We start from the raw sequence: 22764 nt of genomic DNA on the forward strand, positions 1-22764 counted from the left end.
TCACAATAGATATGGTCCGTATTATTAGTGACAGAATTTATTTGTTAAAATTTACAAAAAAAAAATGTTGATTTTATTCTATAATAAAAGTGAGAGTGTCTAGAGACCGTCAATAAAATTACACATGTTGTTTTTATATAAAAATTATTTCAAATTATTATGAAATTTGCATTTAATTTTTGTATTGAAATATTAACATAGTATTAGTGTCACCATTTAACATATCCATATCATGTTAAATTAATACAAAAATTTATGTGGATTGTTTGGGACATGCGATATATGTTGAATTTAACACAAATTTTCCAACTGTGTATTAGAAACAGGTTTCATGTATGTATATATGTTCCTTCCAAAGAATACTTCGTCTCAAATTTTTTTTAAATACTGCTTCTGCAGTTTCTTTTTAATATTAAGAAGTGATTTGCGTGCATCTGAAGGCGATGTTTCTTAAATAAAATTATCCAAACAAAATTGTACGAACATACTTTTAATGATATGTGTGTTATAAGCGAATGGCGCTTTCGATGCATAATTCAGTTGCATTAGGCAGTAAAAATACACATATGCAAATTGCGTTAGGCAAGACGCACCAGTAAACGACCAATTAACGAATATTCTGCATTCAATTACATTACCGTAGATAATAGGACTGTTACTTTTGACAACTTCGAAGTTTCGAAAAATATATGCGAATGGCGAATTCAGGGAACATTAAAAATATTGTAAATAAAAGGAATTAATATATATGCTCAAAAAATATATCAACATTAATTATTGCATCATTAGAAATTTTACTCGGATTTTATCATATAATTTTATAAATGTGTACCTCGATAGTAATCGCGGTATTATTACTATTAAATTAATAATTGTATAATTTTCATTCTTCGAAGCTTCGAAACTTCGATCTTCAAAGATTTTAGTGCCAAAGCTTCAAATCTTCGAACCTTCAAAGCTTCGAATGTCGAAGCCTTCGAAGCAAATCACCAGCCCTAGTAGATAACTACGCATTATTCTTAAGATCGACCACTAAGAAAAAAAAACAAAAAACATACGTATATAAAATTACTTAAATTTCTGAAAAAAGAAATCCTAAAAAAAATTATTTTTACAAAAAAAAAACGCGAGTTGTAGTTTAATCTTTCTAAAGAATTTCGCTAAAAAAAAAAATCCAGTTGACCTGCTTCCTCGTGCCAAGGGCCGAGAGCCGTCTAATTCCGTTACCGCGTATACGCGTACTTTCTAATAATTATATAAACGTAGAATGTATACATATGAAAAAAGCCATCGATATCGTGTGTACCGCGCTTCCATTTATAGATCGCGTTTATGTGAAGGCGCAAATTAATTTTCCGCCTGTACGGGTGGACTTGGCGCTCGGTAAAATCAGGGCGCGCTAATTTCGAATGAAATACATTTTATTCGATGTGTTAGTTCGCACCACGCGTGTACATTGTACGAACGTGGGGTGGCCGCCTCGCAACAAGAAGCGATCGGCTTGTGGCGTGCGGAAGCCGGCACCGTAATTACGTTAATGGCGTATATCGTAAAACACGCGCGTGTTTCGATCGTCGAGACACGCGTCGCACTCGCACGTATGTATGTATGTGTATGTGTGTGTGTGTGTGTGTGTATCCGTGTAAAATATTATGTATTAATCGTTCACTGAAAAAGAAATATTCGTTCGGGGCTTGTCGGCTAATTGCACGCGAGACGCGTCCGTTAATTGTCACAACAGGGCCGCCTTATAAACGAGCGCTTTTTATCACAACGCGCGCGATAAAGCACGTTTAATGCGCCGATTGATTAAGCAATAATAAGTACTCGACTTGATCAGCCGCTGTTATGCACAGTTGGAAAATTTGACTTTTTAACAATTATCGCATGATCCACATATCACACAAATTTTTATGTTAATTTAATATAATATGGATACGTTAAATGGTGACGTTAATACTATGTTAATATTTCAACACAAAATGAATGCAAACTTTATAGTTAATTTGAAATAAATTTTGTGTAAAAAATGAACATTCTTTTAATGATAAAATTAATTTAGAAAAAAAGTTATTGGCGGTCTGTAGTCACTCTTACTTCTAATAAAATAAAATCAACATTTTTTCTCTGAATTTTAACAGATAAATCCTGTCACTAATAATACGGAACATATCTATTGTGTAAAATTAAAAATATGCACATTGTGCTATTCTACGCTTTTTTTCAGTTGTTTTAATAATTTAACATTTCAGTTCAATTAACACAACAGCAATATGTTAAATTAACAAATAAATGTGTTAAATTTTAACCAGCATATTTTTTAACAAGAAAACACAAATTTTTCAACTGTGTACGTTGCCTGAATATATATATGTAAACAATATATGTATACGACGACGCAATCGATATGTATGTAGCGTATATATAATTTATGTAATTTACAAATATAGTGAATATGAAAATGTGATGATAGAAGATAGTTTGTATTTACCTTGCGCATATCTTACCTTCCCTGCTTCTTTCTCGTTCTTCTTCGTGTTGTTATTCTTATCGAGAATACAAGAGATAATAAGATACTTGAACTTTGTTATGTAGAATGTTCCAGAATTATGCCAGTTGTTTGGTCAAATTTATCGATCTTGAAATCTGTCTTTTCTCAACAAAAGTTTCATTCTTTTTTCACAAATCTTAACTCGATCAATGAAAATCAATTTTTTTTTTTTAATTGTCTGTAACACGAGAAGTATTTACCGATATCAGGAGATCCGTAAATACACTGTAAAAAAATTGACTGGAACTTCAGACAAAGTGTCTGCAGCTTTTTTGCAGATACACTATTTGAATTTTCAGACAGAATGCTGTCTGAATTTTCAGACACACTCTCCTGAACTTTTAGAAAAACGATTCTGATGATTAAGACAGATTGTCTGAAATTTCTTTCAGACACTTAGATCTGAAAATTTAGACAAAAATGTGTCCGAATTTTTAGAAAATTTTTTTACAGTGTACAAGTAATGCAACGGCAAGTTTGGATTATCCTATATAACAAAATTATTGTATATAGCAACTGTTGTCCTTGAGAAAGGATCGAGAAAAATTTCTTGATGGAAACTTGTAGGAATTCCTTTTATAGGATATAGGAATGCATGTATATATAACGGGTGGAAATAAACGGAATGCCACATGGTTTCTTGAAAAACGTAACATATTCTATATTTAACAAATATCTTCTCCATGTTTAATATTTACAATTACGCGATGCGTACGTGTCGTGTTTTGCCTAACGTACTTCGTCAATTGAGTATTTACAAATGCATATAATTACAGTGTATCTATCGCGGACGGAGTGATCAGCAGGCCGAATTCCGCTCGTGTTCTCTCGCATACGCACATACATATTGTCTATACACACATGTATGTATGTATATATATATATATATACATACGCGCTGTAGTCTACTTGACGTTTTCAAATATCGTTACCTTAACCCGAAATGTCCACTTTGTCTTGATTTTGCAAAACGATCTGGAGAGTTTGCAGAAAATTGTCGACAGATTTTCATGAGATATAAAATTGCTAAAAAAATTCGCCAATTTATGATTATAATAAAGGTATCAGATATAAATAAATGTTTCTTTAAACAATATAAATTATTATATTCAATAATTATAATCAATCTGATGAATAAATATTAATTCTTCGCAAAATGACGTCGCGTAATCGTTATTATACACGCATAACGTTTACTATGCTGATTATTTACAGAGAGATTCGAGAGGCCCGCAAAGTTTCTCGAGATCCCCCCTCCTTCGCCTTTTTTGAAATTATTCGGATACTTCGGGTTAAGGGTTTTTTAAGCCTCGCTCATGCAATGGTACGTCGCGAATTTCGCTCAAGGTACGGATCGCTCTCTCTCTCTCTCTCTCCCCCTCTCTCTCTCCCCCTCTCTCTCTCTCTCTTCCTCCTTCTCTCTCTTTCTCTATCATTCTCTCTCTTTCGGTATCGATCGCGTTTCCTCTTTCGCACCGAGTGTCGCACCACGATACGATTCGCTCGGTGATATAGAGTAGAGGAGGACACGTTGCGTGAATGAGGGTCGGGAATTCGTTCGCGACGCAAGGATTCTCTCCGGGTTCGAACCGATTAAAACGCGAACGTTCTCTTAAGGGTAAAGACGGGAGGAGGAGGAAGGGGGGATTCGAGATCGGAGAGACACGCGTATACATGATTCATAACGAGTCGTGTCGATCGTTCGTCGATCGCGATTTTATTACTATCATCAGCGATCGTTCGCAGCGGAGTTTTAGGAAAGGGCGTAATCTCAGTGGATTCAATTTCCGATGTAATAGGTACGAAAGAATGCATCTCTTATACTGATTATTTCCTTTTTTAATTTTTGCGGATAAACATGACGGATCGTTTTTTGACGCATGCGTGAAATTACATTTTTCCCGATTTATCATAACGAATAAAAACAGAATCTTTGTAAAGAGATGGAGAGGGAGAGAGAGAGAGAGAATGTGTCTCTTGCATTTTCTCTTATTTTAATTATTCAATATGTTATTTCCTATCGAGAAACAAATATTAATATCATATTTTAAATTCGTAATAATTTATTTCACCGTATTACTGTATAATAATATATTGTGTGTGAGATCGCTTTTACTAAATATTTTATCATATTTTAAAAAGAAATGACAGATGCGCGATTTGTGCATTGTAAAAATAAGAGATTACAAGAGAGAGATTCTCTCTACACGATACTGATAACAACTATGGCGACACCCGCTATTTTTTTTTTTTCTTTCAAAGAGATATCCATAAGCTGATCAAAATAATGAGAAAAAGAAGGGAAGAAAGAGAAAGATCGAGACGATATCGATGTATCCCTCGCGAGTCCAAGGGAAGATCGAGAGGGCATTAACGTTGAATCTCAAGGCGTACGACCGCGAGAACATTAGTCGTCGAAATGTTTGAAGTATCTTCATCACAGCGTCCATCGTATGTAAGCTACTTACAATGCTACGTTCAAACACTCGAGGTATTTTCCACGGTCTATATGCATATCCTATATATAATACAATATAAGTTATACTTACAACTTTGTCGAACTAAATAATCGAAAGGCAATGGAAAAAAAGAAAGAGAGAGAAATTTAAAAAAAAATCGCTTTGCCCGTTCATAATTATGGCGATTTTCAATTACTTCAATACATCGACCAATCAATCGCTTCGTTTCGAATACCGATCGTCATTTTAAATATTCGCACAATATCGTAAATCGAAGTTACTCTGTGGATAGGTGAATAAATTAAAAGTGATCAAGCGACGCGCTCCGATAGCATCACGACATCAAATATACAGGGTGAGTCACTAGAAATTGTCTTCTAACTCTTCTAACGTCTTCATAAATATTGAGTTTAGACAAAAAGGTTTACGACAAAAGTTAAATTATTTTGAAAGGGCTACATTTTGGTCATCTTATTTGTGTTTTTTTTCCGGTGCAAGCATCAAAAAGTTCTGAAGATCATCTCAAGTTTTTTAAATGGAAAGCCTTATTTTTAATCAACTATAATTGTAGAGGATAAAAAGATGAATCGAACGACTTATGACACACCTTAATTGTGGAGTGACCTTGAAATGACCTTGAAAAATCTTAAGATGACCTTGAAAAATCTTAAGATGACCTTCAAAACTTTTTGAGGTCTACACCTAAAAAAGATTAAGCCAACTAAAAAATAGAGCCCTTTCAAAATAATTTAACTTTTGTCTTAAATCTTTTTGTCTAAAATCAAATATTTATGAAAATATCTTAGAAGGTAATTTCTAGTGACTCACACTGTATAAAAAGAGATCATGCGATTGACACGACTTATTGTTAATCGTCGGACGCTACCGAATAGTTTATTCGGAATTCTTATGTCCAATGTGCTCTCTTTCAATAATTAAAATATGTTTAAAACTGAAGCTGCGTGAGCAAAAATCTATTTACATTTATTATTCATTATTGTTAATTAAAGATGTAATTTATCAGTTGTTAATTAAATTATTAAACGATAATGTGCATACACTTTTTAACTATTCATTCAATTAGTATCCGAATCACGTAAACCGTTCAACTTAGTAGTTTAATTTGTAATTATGTTGTCCCAACTATTAATTAAATTATTATTTTTGAATATATTAATTTGTTCAATTATCAATCAATAATTAAATTAATTCTTAATTACATAAAACGCATTGTAATATGCTGACAATTAATTTTTAATTACATTTTTTTTCTTTGAGATATGTATAACGCCGAAAGATTGGAAATTATATACCTAATTGATTATGCGTCTATTTATAATTGTGCAAAATTAAAGAGATTTGATGCAATGAGAAAAGATTTATTAGACTGTCAAGAGTATAGTGTTCGAAATAATTAATAAATATTCAGTCGGACAACTTTTTTAATCGAATTATAGAAAGAGGGGCCTTCTTTTGTACTGCGCGATTTTTTAAATTAATTAAAATTTTAAAGATGTGTATGTCTATGTGATGTGTCATGCTTTATCTTAATAAAGTTCAATTATACAGCGACTACCTTGGATAAAACACAAAAGAATGAAGTCTTTTATCTTAATAATTCAAGTGTGTGTGTGTGTGTGTGTGTACGCGCGCGCGCGCGTGTATCGCGAAAATAAATATAGATAAAAAATATCAGAGAATAAACACGCGGAATAAATATTTTTTCACGCAATCGTTTGAGATACATTTACCGCGGTAACTCGTATGAACGTTTATCGAATGTTACAGATCGCGCGAGGCTTTCAAGCAACAATTTGTGTAAGTCCCGTATGAAAAACCTCATCCTGTCTGCCTGTGATATTTCATCGCGACATGATACTTTGAAAATTTCACTCACGCTTTCGTTAACTATATCTACACGAATGCGAAAATAATTTTTTCGTAAAAGAGAATTTTACACCCTTAACATCGTTGAAAATTATTATCTTTTTATGGCGCAAATAAATTTTCTTGAGAAGTTGAAAATATATATAAGTTTCGTAAAAATCGTGTCTTTTGCAAGCTACTAACATAACGATAATGATGAGATTAAAGTCGGAAATTTTTGACAGTTGTAACACGATTTAATTGCCTACTGCTTCTCGACACGAACATTCGCATAAAATTCGTATAATCAGTATTGAAGAATCTTTGAGAAATTGTATGTATGTAAAAAAAAAAAAAGAAAACATACTGCAATATAAGATATGTTCGACGTTATCTATACTTGCGCATTACGACATATAGTACAGGATATGCACGTAATATGTGTATGTGTATGAGTATTCCACGTAATCGTCGTATGTAGGGTAAACCTCGTCCGTACAGCGCAAGTCGCGCTTTGATTGGTCGATGATAATGCTCTGCTCGATGACAAAAATAATCCTTTCTTCGCGAAATAAAATTTAGCGAGAAACGATTGTATATGAATGTCCATTTCGCATGACAAAGTTACATCTCGTCGTCGATGGGTGAGTGGATCTTCCAAGATTAACTATCGTGTCGTTGTGTAAGCAAGAAAAATTTTTTCAAAGCAGCTCAGAGGAAATTCGCGTCCGCGCGACAACAAACGTTCGTCGATCGAATTTCTCAACCCTTCTTGTATCAAGGGAGTTAATATCCCAAAGCATAATTAATGGACTCTGCTTGGAATATACTTTCGCATCACGTCAGTTTTTTAATCTGTTACTATAACGTTCGATTAAATATATTTGTGCTGATTTGCATATTATATATATATATATATATGATAAAAATAATTTGAAAAATATAATCTTATATACATATACACACTTATTGTACAATTTTTCCAGCAAACAAAATTCCAAAAAAAATTTTGATGGTAGGATTATTTTTCCAAAAACTGACAGCGGGCAAAGCACAAATTTTTGTCCCAGCTCTTTCGCAGCAACAAATTTAAAAGGCCATAAGAATCTCATGATCGCGATCGCAGCGCCCCCCCCCTCTCTCTCTCTTTTTCTCTTTTCCTGCTCCCCACCCTTGACAGATGAAGATGCGAAACTTCAATATTGCCCTGTGATGCGATACGCAAAGTCCGCGCGAGAGGACTCGTTAAGACGAGTAATTCGCTACGAGGACTACTTAGAACTAACATTTGGCATCCTGTCAATTAAACTATTCGCCAGCGAAAGTATTCGCGCTGTTCGCAAATGGCGGGTGTAAGATGTTAGCATTACATCGAGGTTGTTGCTGTTGCTGCTGCTGTTGTTGAACACGAGCGGATCTGTCAACAGAGTTAACCACTTGACACACTGTGTGTAACAATGTAATAATGAAAGAAAATAATACTTTTAAGTCTAGCAAGCGAAAGAGAGACTTTTTTCCCGAGACATCTTGAAATTCGCTGGTTACTTGATCCTAAATCAAAATATATAAATTTTGCTCTTTTAAGCTCAAAAATTCAAAATATTTTTCTGAACGATCATCCGTCGTGATTTTTTTCAAAAAAAAATAAATTTCTCATACAATGTATCAAATAACTTTTATAAATAAACAATAACATAATATATAATGTTACAATAATAATAACTATAACAATGATAAAATAAAATTAATCACAACTAATAATTAACATTATATTAATTTATTATAGTAATTCTTTATATACGAATCAATCAGAAAGTTTGATCATAATTGTTAAATAGTTAAAAATAGGGTTATTTTATAAAAATTCTGACCACATGCATGAGAAATGATCGAAATGTCTCGGAAAAGCAAAAGCATTGTTACTATTTTCTTTATTTCGTTTTTAGTCATTAATGGAACTGAAAATTTCGCGGAGACGACAGATTTAGAATAAATACAGAAATTGAAAATCCATTAAATCCTTTCGCGATAAAGATCCGCTCCTGCTAACAAGGATAACAAAATTGATAATTCGCTTATATCAATGAAAAAATGGCGAATGTTATTTATGAAAATAAAGCGTCCCCCAGAATTGACAAAAAGTGAATGTCTTGTGCGTTCAGATGACAATAATTTTCCTGGATTATACAAGAGATTATTCGTTATTGAAATACAAACCGAGTTTTCTTTAACAAAATCTTAATTTCACGTTTAACTGTTAAAATATCGAGCGGAACAATAATTAATGATATTATTGATAAGAAAAAATTCGCGTTTTGTATTATACAACGAACAACTCTATATGTCCATCAATTCCGGGATACGTATGCCCTCTTTGTATATTAATGACGGTATAATAATATCTCGTTAAACTATCGTCGATTTCTAGTTTAATCGCTCTGGCAGAAGCAGAATTGATGCGCAAATCAATGAGGAAAAAAAAACACATACAAACGTAACCGTATCAACAAAAACTGACGGATCAGTACGCGATATGAGGCGTACACGCTTGGATCGATAATCTACGCAGCTGTAATTAATTAGTACGCAGCTATCACATACAACGATACGCAGTCCTCGCCCCTTCCCCCCTTTCTCATACATCTCTCTCGGAAACACGCAATCGTATCACGAATTCGGCGCGCTAAAGGTAACACTTCCGTCCGAAGAAATTCGTTTTTGTTTTTTAATATAAAAGCTTATAACAACGAACAACGAAAATAGCTTAAACTGCTAGAGTGAATTTTCCATTTGTCTTTCTTCGTTTACCCCTTCGTTCTATACTTCATTCTATACGCGCCTCTTTCTTTCTTTCTTCCTCATCTCTATTCATGTACAATCATCGTTACGGTCACGGTCATTATTTTCGTCTCTGACGGTGACATTTTGTTCGCTGGATATACTACATACATAAATTTAGGGCCGGTTAAAAACAATCTATTATTTTTTAATAATGTATCGATGAAGCCTCTTAAAAATCATGAACGTGTCAATTAAAAAGAAAAGAAACATACATTATCGGACCGTAAAAGATCCGAGAAGTTGACAAGTTAATCAGTAACAGCAGAGTGTAAACGTCTGAAATTGTTAATGATGTATTATCATTGGTTCTTTTCTAGATAAAAATGTGCAGATCTTTTATCCGACATCTTGTTCACATATCTGTTGGAACATATTTTTAAATAAACTTTTATTAAAAACATGAAACGGTCAGTCTGCATATAACACATTAGTACAAGAAAATCTTGAATTAAAAATTTCCTAACTGTGATAGATTAACCAAAATGGATACACAATGGGATGATTTGAATCTCCCTTTAGATTTTTTGTCATGAGACACAATAAAAGACAATTTTAAGATCCGCTCATAACACCGATTTGGTGATATGCGCCAACATGTTAGAACAATATATTTTTGAATTTATTAAATTAAATTTAGAAATTTTATTTAATTTATTTTAAATCCATAGAAAATAATTGTAAAAATTATAAAAATCAAAGCTAACTTAATAGGAGTGAGAGAAGCATATACTGCGCGTCATAGTTTTATTCAACATTATTCAGAGTTATACAATGCAACTTATTATCTTTGTTGACGAGAGAGATTACTTTTATCTCTTTTCAAAGAATGCATAATGATCTAATGACAACGAAAATTTCTCTTGCACTTGGTGTCTTATAGGATTATAAAAATATTATTGCAATAAACGTAGAAATTTTAATATTTTTATAAATTATAACAATAAAACATATTTTATGTTCAGAAAAATATTATATTTAGGAACAAAAATAGAAATATTATTTAGAATAGTAGTAAATTACACAAATAAAAATATTTGTGTAATTACATAGCTATATAATTATTAATTTTATTGATTTATTTTTGATAATTATTTACATTAACGGACACTTCTCCAATGACCTTGACCTTCACATATGTTGTGAGGGTGAGGTTGCTGATAAATATTCACTTTGTTTTATTTAGTGGTTTCGTATATTTTTTGAGATATTTAACGAGAAAGGTTTACTGAATAAAACGTAATTTTCTGGTACCATACACATTTAAAAGAGAATATTAAATATCTATTTAATAAACACCTATACACTTATACACCTATATACAAACTACTTGTATCAGATATTTGTTTACAATATATTTCGAGTATCTGTATTATTCAGTAAGGTCATTTAATCGTCCCTCATGTAGTCAACATGCATCATTCACTAATTTCTTAGCATCGTCAATAACGAGAAGAAATTGACTGATTATTTAATCAGTCATCGAGTTATTCGTAAAAAGATCAATTGCCCGCGATTCTTATTTTTAATTATTTAAATATACAAAATGTTAAAATTCCGAATAGAGAATTGGAAACTTCGATCTTTTATCAAAATTATAAAAATACAAAAAATTATAACTTTTACGCATGGGTGGAGGAGGGGCTTCGTCCCTATCCCTGCACCCTCTTCCTTCCAAAAAATTATAATCTTACCCAAATCTAATTTTAATGTGAAATCAGATATAGGTTTGGGTTAGGTTAAAATTTTTCGGGGTGTAGGTGCAGGGAGAGGGGCGGAGCCCCTCCCCCGTCCATGCATTTTATTTGCCACGTTTAAATAAATAAATCTGCTAAGAGTACGCTCTATTAAATGTATATGATGTCGGAAAATTACGTTTTATTCAGTAAATCTTTTTCACTAAATATTTCAAAAACTATACGAGACCGCCAAATAAAACAAAGTGAAAAATATTAATCAGCAACATATGTGAAGGTCAAGGTCATCAGTGAGGTGTCCGTTAATGTAAATAATTACTTCATCTTTTTTTTAGATTAGAACTTCAGAAAAAATTTAATCAACCAAATTTATTAAATTGTTAAATTGTTAAATTAATTAATTTTTTGATTTTTATATAATTTAAATATATTAATGAAATTGTGAAGATACTTTGCGCATTAACATTTGTCGCTTGACTCCTACTGCCTTTTTCATTTTTCTGTGATTCGTGTTTGCGACTGCAAGTTGAAGTAATTGAAAATTGTACTAATCGAAAATTGTTAAAATAGATTTCACAAGAAAGCTAGCGTCAAAATGACAAAAACTTTTCGAGAGAAAATGCATACGATATGACACTGATCACAATCAAACTGGAAGAGATATTGCTACATCTGATTGTGAGAGCTCTCTGCGCTTCTTGCTTTGACGTGGATTTCAAATGTTACGTATACTATATGTAAGGAATATATGTTTAGTTAGTCACTAGTGTGTTTGGTGTATTATGTTTTGCCGCTGAGAAAAGCGGAATTAGATAGCATTTTGTTTTAGGGACACGCACGTTTGAAGTTCGAATATGTTTGAGCGGGATCGAAGAGTTTCTCGATTTTGCTATGAGACACATATATCGATTGTTTTCTTCGACTGAATATATTATTTTTTATAAATTAAAGTGTATTAATTCATCCTGATCTTTATCTAGCCTACATATAGCCTATATATACAGGGTCTGATCAAAAGTTCACCATGTTTTTCTCGAAAACGGTTAGAGATAGAGAATGATATCCATTATAAAAATTGTAGGACAAGTAGGAACACATACTTTAGTGACCTTGAATAACCTTGAATGTCCGCTTTTCACACCGATAATAAAAAAAAATTCTTTTAGATGGAAAGGGGTACTTTGTAATCACTCCATCGATAGTACTCAATGAGCTTTATAACTTTCATATTAGAATATTTTTCGAAAATTCAACCGTTGTTAGGATATCAACAAAATAAGATAGAATGAAAATTTGGAACCAATCTTTTTATTATTACAATTGGCTCGAAATGCTTTAGCCGAATATAAAGTTTTTTGCATTGCAAATAATAAAATTAAATGGAAATATATTATCAAATTACATAATATTCAGTTCAATTAACATTAAAATTAAAAAATAAGTTAAATTCACAATGCATCAATTGGAAGCAAAATAAAATGAAAGTTCAATATGCTGTCCATACTTTAAGTTCCTCTATAGCAAATGCAATTAAATTTTTGAAAAACGCTGATGTGAAAGAATTTCAAAATTGTGATGCTACGATCAAATTTATTGAAATAATTGGTTGTTTGATTTATTGAATAGTAGAAATTCGTTTGGTAAAGGCTTTAAACAACCTCTTACAAAAAATCGTTTGGCTCATTTAAAACAAATAATCCTTGAAAAGCTGAATTATTTGTTTAATATAGAAACTTCAGATGATATAAAATTAATACATACAGAAAGGAAAACTTTTATATGTAGGTTAGAATCTGTAGTAAAATCAATCTTAGAAATAACAGATATATAATAGACCATATTATAAGTATCTATTAATTTATAAATTTTCACAAGACCATTTGGAAATATTATTTGCAAAAATAAAAAGCCGACATGGTCATAACAATAATCCAAATGCATTACAATTTAAATATGCCATGAGGCAGATTCTTATGCCAGCAATATCAAAATTCATATTAAATCTTTTAATTGTTTAAAATTTGATAATGATATAATAGATGCAGTTTTCGATATTGTATGGAAACGAAAGAAAAAAGATAGTATATAAGTATATAAAAATAAGATTACACAGTTATGTTAAATTTTATGTTCAAAATGTATTGTAACCTGAAAGAAAACGCCACCGTTTGACAAAACAAATATTATTTTTACATGAACAAATATTTTAATAATTTATAAAAATTGTGTTATAAACAATTATTTTATTTAGTAAGTGTTCAAAATGTTCACTATGTTAATCCAGACATGCCTGTAGTCTTCGCGAAAAACTTGCTTGCACTTCTTCTTGTGTGGTTATTTCGCGATAAATATTTTTTATTCTTTCTACCATATTTTCTCGAGTGGTAGGACGTTGAAAGTAAGCTAACTCCTTCACTCTTCCCCAGAGATAAAAATCCAAACATATTAAGTCAGGTGATCTCGCAGGAAATAATACAGGACCACCTCTACTGATTCATTTGTTTGGAGACATTCCTTTGGAAATATCCATTGAGCTCCCGCCTCGTATTTATTCCAAAATGAGGTGATATTCACATTTCAGTTATAATTGTACAATCGATAAGTACACAAATCACGTCGCGAACAAAGATTCTTGTTGTTGTAAATGATCTAATTTTTTCAAAATGTTATATTCTAATCAAGAAGCTTTTGATATATTAATGATTTACGGTGAATGCAGACAAAATACTACGCAAGCGCCTGCTTTGTACACTGCACGCTTTCCAAATCGTCGTCATTTCGGACGAAGAGTTTTTACACGTTTGACAAATTGATTATTGAAATGCACTATTGAAAATGTTAAGCCTGAGCCAAGATAACAAAAACAAAATGTTGCAGTTAAAAACGAAAATGTATCTATTGATGTATTGGCCGCAATTATACTGAAAATCCACATGTCTTCACAAGAGATATTGCCCGTGATAGAGGTATTAGCCAATCTTCAGTGTCGCGAATACTTAGGAAAAACAAGTTCTATATCGTATATCGCTACTCCGAGAATTCGCAAGATATCGCAATATGATTTTAACATGAGGATCCACTTTTGTACATGGGCTCAAAATAAATTAGAAGGAGATTCTGCCTTCTTCCGATTTGTATTGTGGTCAGATGAAGCAACATTAAGAATGATGGAACCATTAATAGGCACAATTTCCATTATTGTGCGAAGTTAATCCACACTGAGAACTGTGGATCACCGATGGAGTATTAATGTTTGGACAGGAATTATTGGTTTGTAGTTTTCTGTGTACGGAGATGTGTTTAAATCCCAAATGTTTTTAAATCGATTAAAGACAAAGAAAAATCGTGACACGTCAACTGACATCCACAGATATAAAAGATTCAAAATACGAACGTTAAAATAAAATTCAAAATACGATTATTTGTAACATGATAAAATAACATGTTTTTATGATGAAAGAATAAAATGAATTTAAGTAAAATTCTACATATTATATCGATTTTTATGCAAATTTTAATAAAATAGCAAAAAATTCAAAATACGAACGTTATCTGCAATCATTCATTCGAATAGTATGTTTTTTATGATGAAAATCTGTTAAACTGTAAATGCTTCAATGAATGAAATTTAATGGGGAAAAGTCAACTGATTTTTGTATAATAACTTAATTCAGCCTTTAAATATTTTATGAATAATAAGAATAAAATATCAATCTCTCATACTAAACAGAATAACATTAAAAATAATGATGATACCAAAATATTTTCATTTTACATTTTTAGTTTCATGTTTTAAAGGAACCTCATGTCTTATCAATTATGATTGTAATCTTAAGCCCGTATTCATAGTTGAGTCTCAAGTCAACACTTAAGACGATCTTGACATCGTCTGTCTTATTCAATTCAGACCGTCTTAAGATTGGTAGATTCCATAGTCATAAAATAAAACGATCTTCGCGATGAAGTTTTCGCACAAGTAAGTCTTATTTGATTTGGGATCTACTTAATGAAGATCATGCTTATTCTCGAGTCGGCTATTTCCGTAATATTTCTGTTAGTTCCTCCAATAGGAATATTAGATTCAAGGCGCAGTTTTATACCATCTTGTGTTACGTTAGCCATGGCTATTGTATCGTTCATTGCTAATTTGGCAGATGTCGTTGAAGTAAGTAAACGGTTTATTTTTGTGATAATTATTTATTCTAAGATTTCTAAAATTAAAGTACAATTTTGTTTATAGAATGTAGTGTAAAGAGAAAATTAACAAGAGCAAACACTACATATCAGTAGAAAAAAGATATTTCTTCAGATTCTTGAAAGGTATAAGCATAGAATTATAATAGAATTAATAGAATTCTAGTAATAGAATTTAAAAAAAAGTAATGAAACATTAAAACATTAAAAGAAAAAGACGTCGCATGGAGCAAAATATGTAATGAATCAATTTTAATTTGTCAAAAGGTAAGAATTACGACAAACAATTGTGCATCGACACATACACACATGTAATATTACATAAAATATTTTAATAGAGAATTGTTCAACAATTAAAAGAACTATGGACAAACTTAAAACAATGTTAAAAAGAAGCTTTAACAAAGAGAAACAGTCACGTATGACAATTGATGGAGGACCACAAGAAACAGAAACATATATCGACCCTGATATTGTTAATATTGTGTTTCATCTTATGAAAACTGCGCCAGTCTTATTTTCACCTTATATGACTGAAGCAGAAATTAATGGTATATACAAAACCATTTTTTTTAATTAGCGCTGTAATTATTGAAAATGAGTATATTGCGAGTCTTTCTTCTACTAGTGGTAAAATATCAAACTTAACTAAATCTTTATGTATATAATATTATGTTAATATTAAGTCATAATATTATAATATTTCTCTTATATTATTGCTTAACGTATATGTATTACTTTGTTTAATTATAGAAATCGGTACAACAGTTAAAAAAATTATGGGCAAATATGAAAGCGACACAACGAAATGCTTTAACAAAAGAACGTCAAGAAAGATTAGCTACAGAAGATGTCCCCGAGAAAAAAATTTCTGAAATTGATTCATATATTGCGCTCGTTGCACCGAATCTATTTGAAATGGCACCAACACAATTTTCATCTGATTTATCAGAAACTGAAATACATAGTAAATATAAATCGTAATAAATGAACTCTATTATTGTTAATTAATTAATTATTTGGTTGTACATAATAAATATATTTTTGATAATATTTTGCTTCGTGCAACTGTATTTAAAATCACCTCTGTGAAGTTGGCACCCCATCTTTTAAAAAACTAAATTTTTTTTAGAGTTCTGAATGCACCCCGAAAAGTTCTAGAGTTCCTTACTAATTTTAAAAATAGTTCTGGCAAATTAAGCTAAAAAAACCATTTTTGAATCTTGGGGGTGCTAACTTCACAAAATGAAATGTCTAAAGGTGCATTCAGAACTCTGAAAAAAATTTAGTTTTTTAAAAGATGGGGTGCCAACTTCACAGAGGTTTTAAAATCATCCAATTAAGCATATACTTAAGTCATATTCAACCTTGACTTGCCGAAGTAAAATTTATTTGCGATCTTATTACTCTATAAGTCCGTATTAAATAACTATGAATACGTTCATGCTTAAGATTATATTTATTATAAATAAGTTGCGACTATGAATCATCAAAAACCTGATTAAGTCAAGACCTAAATAAGTCCGACTTTGTCAAGTAGATCTTATTCGTGTCGACTCAAGTTCAAGCGTAGTTTGCATCAAGACGCAAACTTAAGCATTTACTTAAGTTTTACTTACACATATATAAGTTTCGACTGAATGAATACGGGCCACTTAACCTAAAGAAGACAAGATGATCTTTTGACGTTACATTTCTTTGCACGAAATCGGACGAACAATGCTATGACTCATAATTATTATAAAAAAAAGAAGATTTTACGCGATGTAAGAAAAAGTTTTAGAGATCGATAATGTTGACATAGATACTGAATATTTAACACAAACTCAAAAATATGGAGATGAATTATTAATAGATCTCGTGCAATGTCGCTCTTACAGAGAATATGAGAATGTCAGCCATAGAATTGATGCACACTGTTCGTCACATGTAATTTTTTCATAATTATTATTTTTTCGTAATTATTATTTTTATTTTGCGTGGACATGAATAACTGTGTATAATTTTTGATGATGCGACGTTTTGCAAGTTAAATAATATAAAAACACATTAAATTAAGTGAAACAATCTGTATTATGACCTCTATTACAAATATAAAAACACAATCATATATAAGACACTACCATGTCTTTTGATATCTGATTTATGAATAATTGAATAGAATTATTATAAAGTTATAATAAGGGAAATTTTATAGAAAATGGATTTTTCTTATGTATATATATAATTAAGATTACGAGAATATTTCTAATTAGTTTCCAGTTTTATTTTGTGCAATCATAATTTAATAATTAATTACAAGGACATATTATGTTAACAATTGAAAAGTTAATCAACTTTGACTTTGATATTTTCGATATTTATGTTGCAAAAGAATCAACTTCAAGTTATAGTTAAAATCAAAAGTATAACCCTGAATAGAGCTCTTGGTAGAGCTCTGAAATCCTCTATATGATTACAACAATAATAAAACAACAGTAAAACAACATTTAATAAAAAATAATTTAATTGTAATTATGGAAATTTCAAAATATTTTACGTGTATAGCAGCAGTTTATATAATATGGATTAAAATAAGTTATTTATTTTAGACTTTGTCTGCAGAATCTAAGAATCTTATCACATACGGTGTACCATGTTTAACCATGGGTAAAATTAATATTTCATATAAATAAAATATTAATAATTGATCGGATTGAATTCACAACAAAGTCAAATAAAATAGCCTTACATTGAATTGTGTAGATTAAATTGACGAGAAACCCTTGCCAACCCGAAAATTCTAATTATATGATAAAACTATACATTTATATAAATGAAAAAATTTAGAAATTTTTATTTGGCGCTGAAATATATAACAATTTCGTTTAAAAAATTATAAGTGTTTTCAGTAGTAAACATAAAATCGAAAGAATTTTCTCATTGTCCAAATTGAAGAACAAAACTTAGAATTTCAGGCAAAATTTTGTGATTTATAAAATGATCTTTCGCTAAAAACGTGGCCAGAAAAAGGGGTAGAATTTTTTAAGATATTAAATATATCAAATTACCCAATTCTTATAGTTAAAAATTTCAATCTTTGAATTTTTTCCATGTTTGGATCCACGTATATTTATACGAATGTTCCTTTTCGAAAATGAAATACATAAAAACAGACAGACATTCTGTTTGAATGATGCATCATTAGCCTCGTTGAAAATCTGTTGTCTTATTTATGTGTTATCTGACGTTACTAATATCGTAATCATTCGCGATTTTTTATCGGCAAGGAGGGGCTTTGATCTCTGGTATGTACTTTTGACGGAGGTTATGCTCCCCCCCTGCGAGTTCTAGGGCAGAATTCATAGACGTTGTTTAAAATCTGTCTTGAGATAGTCTTCGTCGAGATTGCCTTGGTGTCCAAAACTATCTTGAAAATGTCCTATATGCATAGATGAGTCTTAAAGAATCCAGTTGAAATTTAAGACTGCCTTAATAAAATTCGTTCTTAAGTACCCGATTTTGGAAATGTTCGGGATTCCTTAAAAATATGACCAATGACATTCAATATCTACAAGTATATAAATACGTAATGGAGAAATGTGTATATTCGCTACCAGGGCTAAATTCCAAAACGCTGTAAAATTTTCCTCGGGAAGGATGTTTTGTAACATAATCCAGAAATGCATTGCCCAAATTCTAATAAAAGGTAAATTTACTAAATCGAAAATTGAGAGAAATTATAATATTGAGATGTAATATATTACTATCATATGATATATTTACTGTAAATTTATTTAAACGAGAAAAACATTATCTTTATCTATTTCATTATAAAAATCCTTTGCATTTATATTTTTCAATTTTATTTTTTAAAAATATTTCTTTTAGGAAAACAATGTTCAAGCAGAGAACCGTTTATTCCGAGTTGGAAAAGCAAATATTCCTCGAAATCTTAAAAAAGTACAAACATGTAATTGAATCCAAAGATACAAATTCCTCCACATTGAAAGAGAAATCAGTGGCTTGATCAATTATTATAGAGAAATATAATAACTCTTCATTAGTTTCTACTAAGGTATTAAATTATATTAGTATAACACTTTATTTCTTTCAATTAGACAGTATTCATTAAAAATTATATTAATCTAGTTCTTCATATTTAAAATTCATTGAATAAGCTTTAATCTTCATTACAAGATGGCAGAATAAATAATTGTAACTACAGCTGATATTGCAGCTCAGAAAATATATATAGGTAGATTACTGGAAGAAAATATATTATTTGAGATCTTCCAGTATCTGTAGCTAATATGAAAGGATTCAATCCAAGGATTCAATCCATTAAGATTGTTAACTTTACTACATAAGCATGCTAATGTTGCTAATATAGGAGAAGAAACTTATAAAAAGAATATGCTAACTTTGGCTACATTGGATACTATGAGAGGATCATCATAGGAAAGATCAAAAGAAAATCTATTGATGATTTGCGAACTTTTTTGCAGAATATGGAAAGAGTGATAAGAATATCAGCTTGTTTTGCAGGTTTCATAGTTAAAGAAATTTCTCAAGGACATTTACTCATAATTACAACTATTCCTCCTCATTCCATTGCTAATGGATTTCATAATTTTATGTGTATGTCGACATTTGGATCTCTATTACCAATTCCATCTGCTACAAACTTCAATGAAGCTGAAGCAATAACAATTTATAAAGTATATTGTTGGCATAAAAAAATATTTGATGCAATTAATTCTTCAAATCGACAAAATGCTTCTAGAGCTTCATTAGGAAAATATGTTAAAATTCAATACCATTCTAGTTTATACACAACAGCTCAAAGAGATGATATAGCTATAGCTACCTGATTAGCTGTAACCAGAATAAAATAGACTCACTATTGCTGAAAGATTTAGAATACTATTAACCACTGCTGAAAAAAGTTGGAACAATTATATAAGAATTTAATCATCTTAATGGATTTAAATAATAATAAAACAGTATGATTAAATAGAAAATAGTGTACAAGAGAAGATTTATTACATTTTAAAGAAAAGGAAATGTGTGTCTTTTTTGACAATCTCTGATAATTAATTGAATGCATAATTACAATAATTTACTAAATATTCACATTCAAAATTATATATTGATGAATAATTGATATGAAGTGATTGTTTAAGATATTAGTATATATTAAATTTATTTTATTATTTTTACAGTTTTATAAATTCTTTTTAATATAGACAATGTTTTATATTATAGAAAGATGTACAACAGTTGAAGTAGTATTGGTCTAATTTAAAACAGCAAAATAAAAATATATTAACAGCTAAAAGACAATCAAGGTTTCTCACATGAGGAAGGCCACAAAAAAAAATATAGACAAAGTTGATCCAAATGTTTTAGACGTTGTCCCTGATTTAATAATAACAGCACCAATCATTTTTTCAACACAAGAGTCCAGAGGTAATTATATATAAACTATCCTTAAATAATATATATAAATTTTTTAATCTAAAAAAATAATATTTGACAAAAGAAATGATTGAGTATTTTAGATCGACAAAGAGAAGTTTTAAAGGCAATTCAGCAGAATTCTTCGACAAAAATTGATGACATTACTAATGGAAAGCATCGGGAAAACCCCAAAAAAATTATTAACTACATCATCTAATGAATCTAGTCTTTACTTTAGTCTTTGGATGACTTCCGTGCCGTGCAATCTTTATCGTTGTCGCATGTGCCGTGGACAGAAAGTTCACCGTTTTATCATGTGGTCCCGTTTAAAATATTCGAAAAAACTAATGTTTCGTTTAAAATTTAATTGTGCGGTGATCATCCGGACCCGGTGCACAATTATCTATTGTGCGGAAAGTGCTATAATAGATGGGAATAACTATGCGGCGTTTACAAGTGGGGAATCTGTGTCTGCTCTCGTGTACATGCAGTGTACGGAGGTCCCTTCACATTACGATAGACGTGGCCAACGGTAGGCGTCAGGTGGAAGAGGCACCGCGGCCCGCCGCAACTCGTTGCTAACATGCGAGCGACAAGAAGGGGGCAGTGGGTGTTAGTTACGAAAATCGGGCTAAAAGTTGCAACTAATTCTCATCTCTGTTTTATAGTATTATATATATAACGCAACGAATATTCTTTTATATAAGGAGCACAAAAAGTTTCCTGTTATGGTTGTTAAATGTTTTTTAAATTTTGATCTCTTGGATTAGTTGGGATAGATCTTTTAATCTTTTGAATATATTTATTTTACCATTTTTTCATTCTCTCAGCAATTACAAAACCAATTTTATTTCAAATTTATACAAGTATCTTAAAGAATTTCTGTTAGCTACCCAAAGAGTGCTTATTAGAAGAAAGTACAGCATCTTTAATCCAAGTTAGAGAAAATCATTTAATAAGATTTCGCATCAAAAAACGGAGAACACGGCAATCTCGTAAACAAGAGAAAGCAAAAGCATGGATATCTTGCTGGACACTTTATGATAGGTCGGACGGTTGGATCCGCTCAAAGAAACGTCGCAAGCACAAGGTGTCTCTCGCTTTTAACCCCGCGGTGAGCAAATCAAACTATATCTCGCGCCCCCCAATGCTCCGTCCATCCATCTATTGTATGTGCATTTGTGCACGCGTGCGTGCGTGTATATGTGTCCATGCGCCTGTATCGTGTTGAACATGTGCACACGATGGTATGTCGATGCATATGTCTTCGTACTCGGCGCAAGGGGGTTGCCAGACAATGAGTAACGAGTATAGCAGGCAAGGGTCGAAGAAGAAAGAGAGAGTGTGTGTGTGTGTGTGTGCGCGCGCGCGTGCGTGTATGTGAGAGAAAGAGAGAGGGAGGGAGAGAGAGAGAGAGAGAGAGAGAGAGAAGAGAGAAAGAGAGAAAGAAGGATCAGGGGAAGTCCCGCATTTCCAATCGATTACAATAGCACCTAACCTAGGGTAGCGAGAGAAGAGAAGAGAAGAGACTCATGCGAAGGGCCTTTGCCTGTTTCTCTCGCTTCTTTTCTCAGCCCCTACGGTATTCTCTCCCTCATCATCCGACGCCAACGACTACAGATGTTCTATCTCTCTTTCTCCATTGCTCTCTCTCTCTCTCTCTCTCCCTCTCTCTCTCTCTCTCTCTCTCTCTCTCTCTCTCTCTCTCTCTCTCTCT

General features: G+C 31.4%; 1 protein-coding gene across 1 annotated transcript in view; it reads right to left on the reverse strand.

The window, feature by feature from the left end:
- Positions 1–3191: 3191 nt before the first annotated feature.
- Positions 3192–22764, reverse strand: part of LOC115240533 (F-box/LRR-repeat protein 14) — a 90930-nt gene continuing 71357 nt past the window's right edge. The window contains exon 2 of the mRNA XM_029815744.1: positions 3192–8293. The gene's annotated coding sequence lies outside the window, so the exon portion shown is untranslated. The remainder of the gene's footprint in view (positions 8294–22764) is intronic.

Source organism: Formica exsecta, unplaced genomic scaffold (assembly GCF_003651465.1).
Source record: "Formica exsecta isolate Colony F162 unplaced genomic scaffold, ASM365146v1 scaffold44, whole genome shotgun sequence".
Classification (NCBI taxonomy): domain Eukaryota; kingdom Metazoa; phylum Arthropoda; class Insecta; order Hymenoptera; family Formicidae; genus Formica; species Formica exsecta.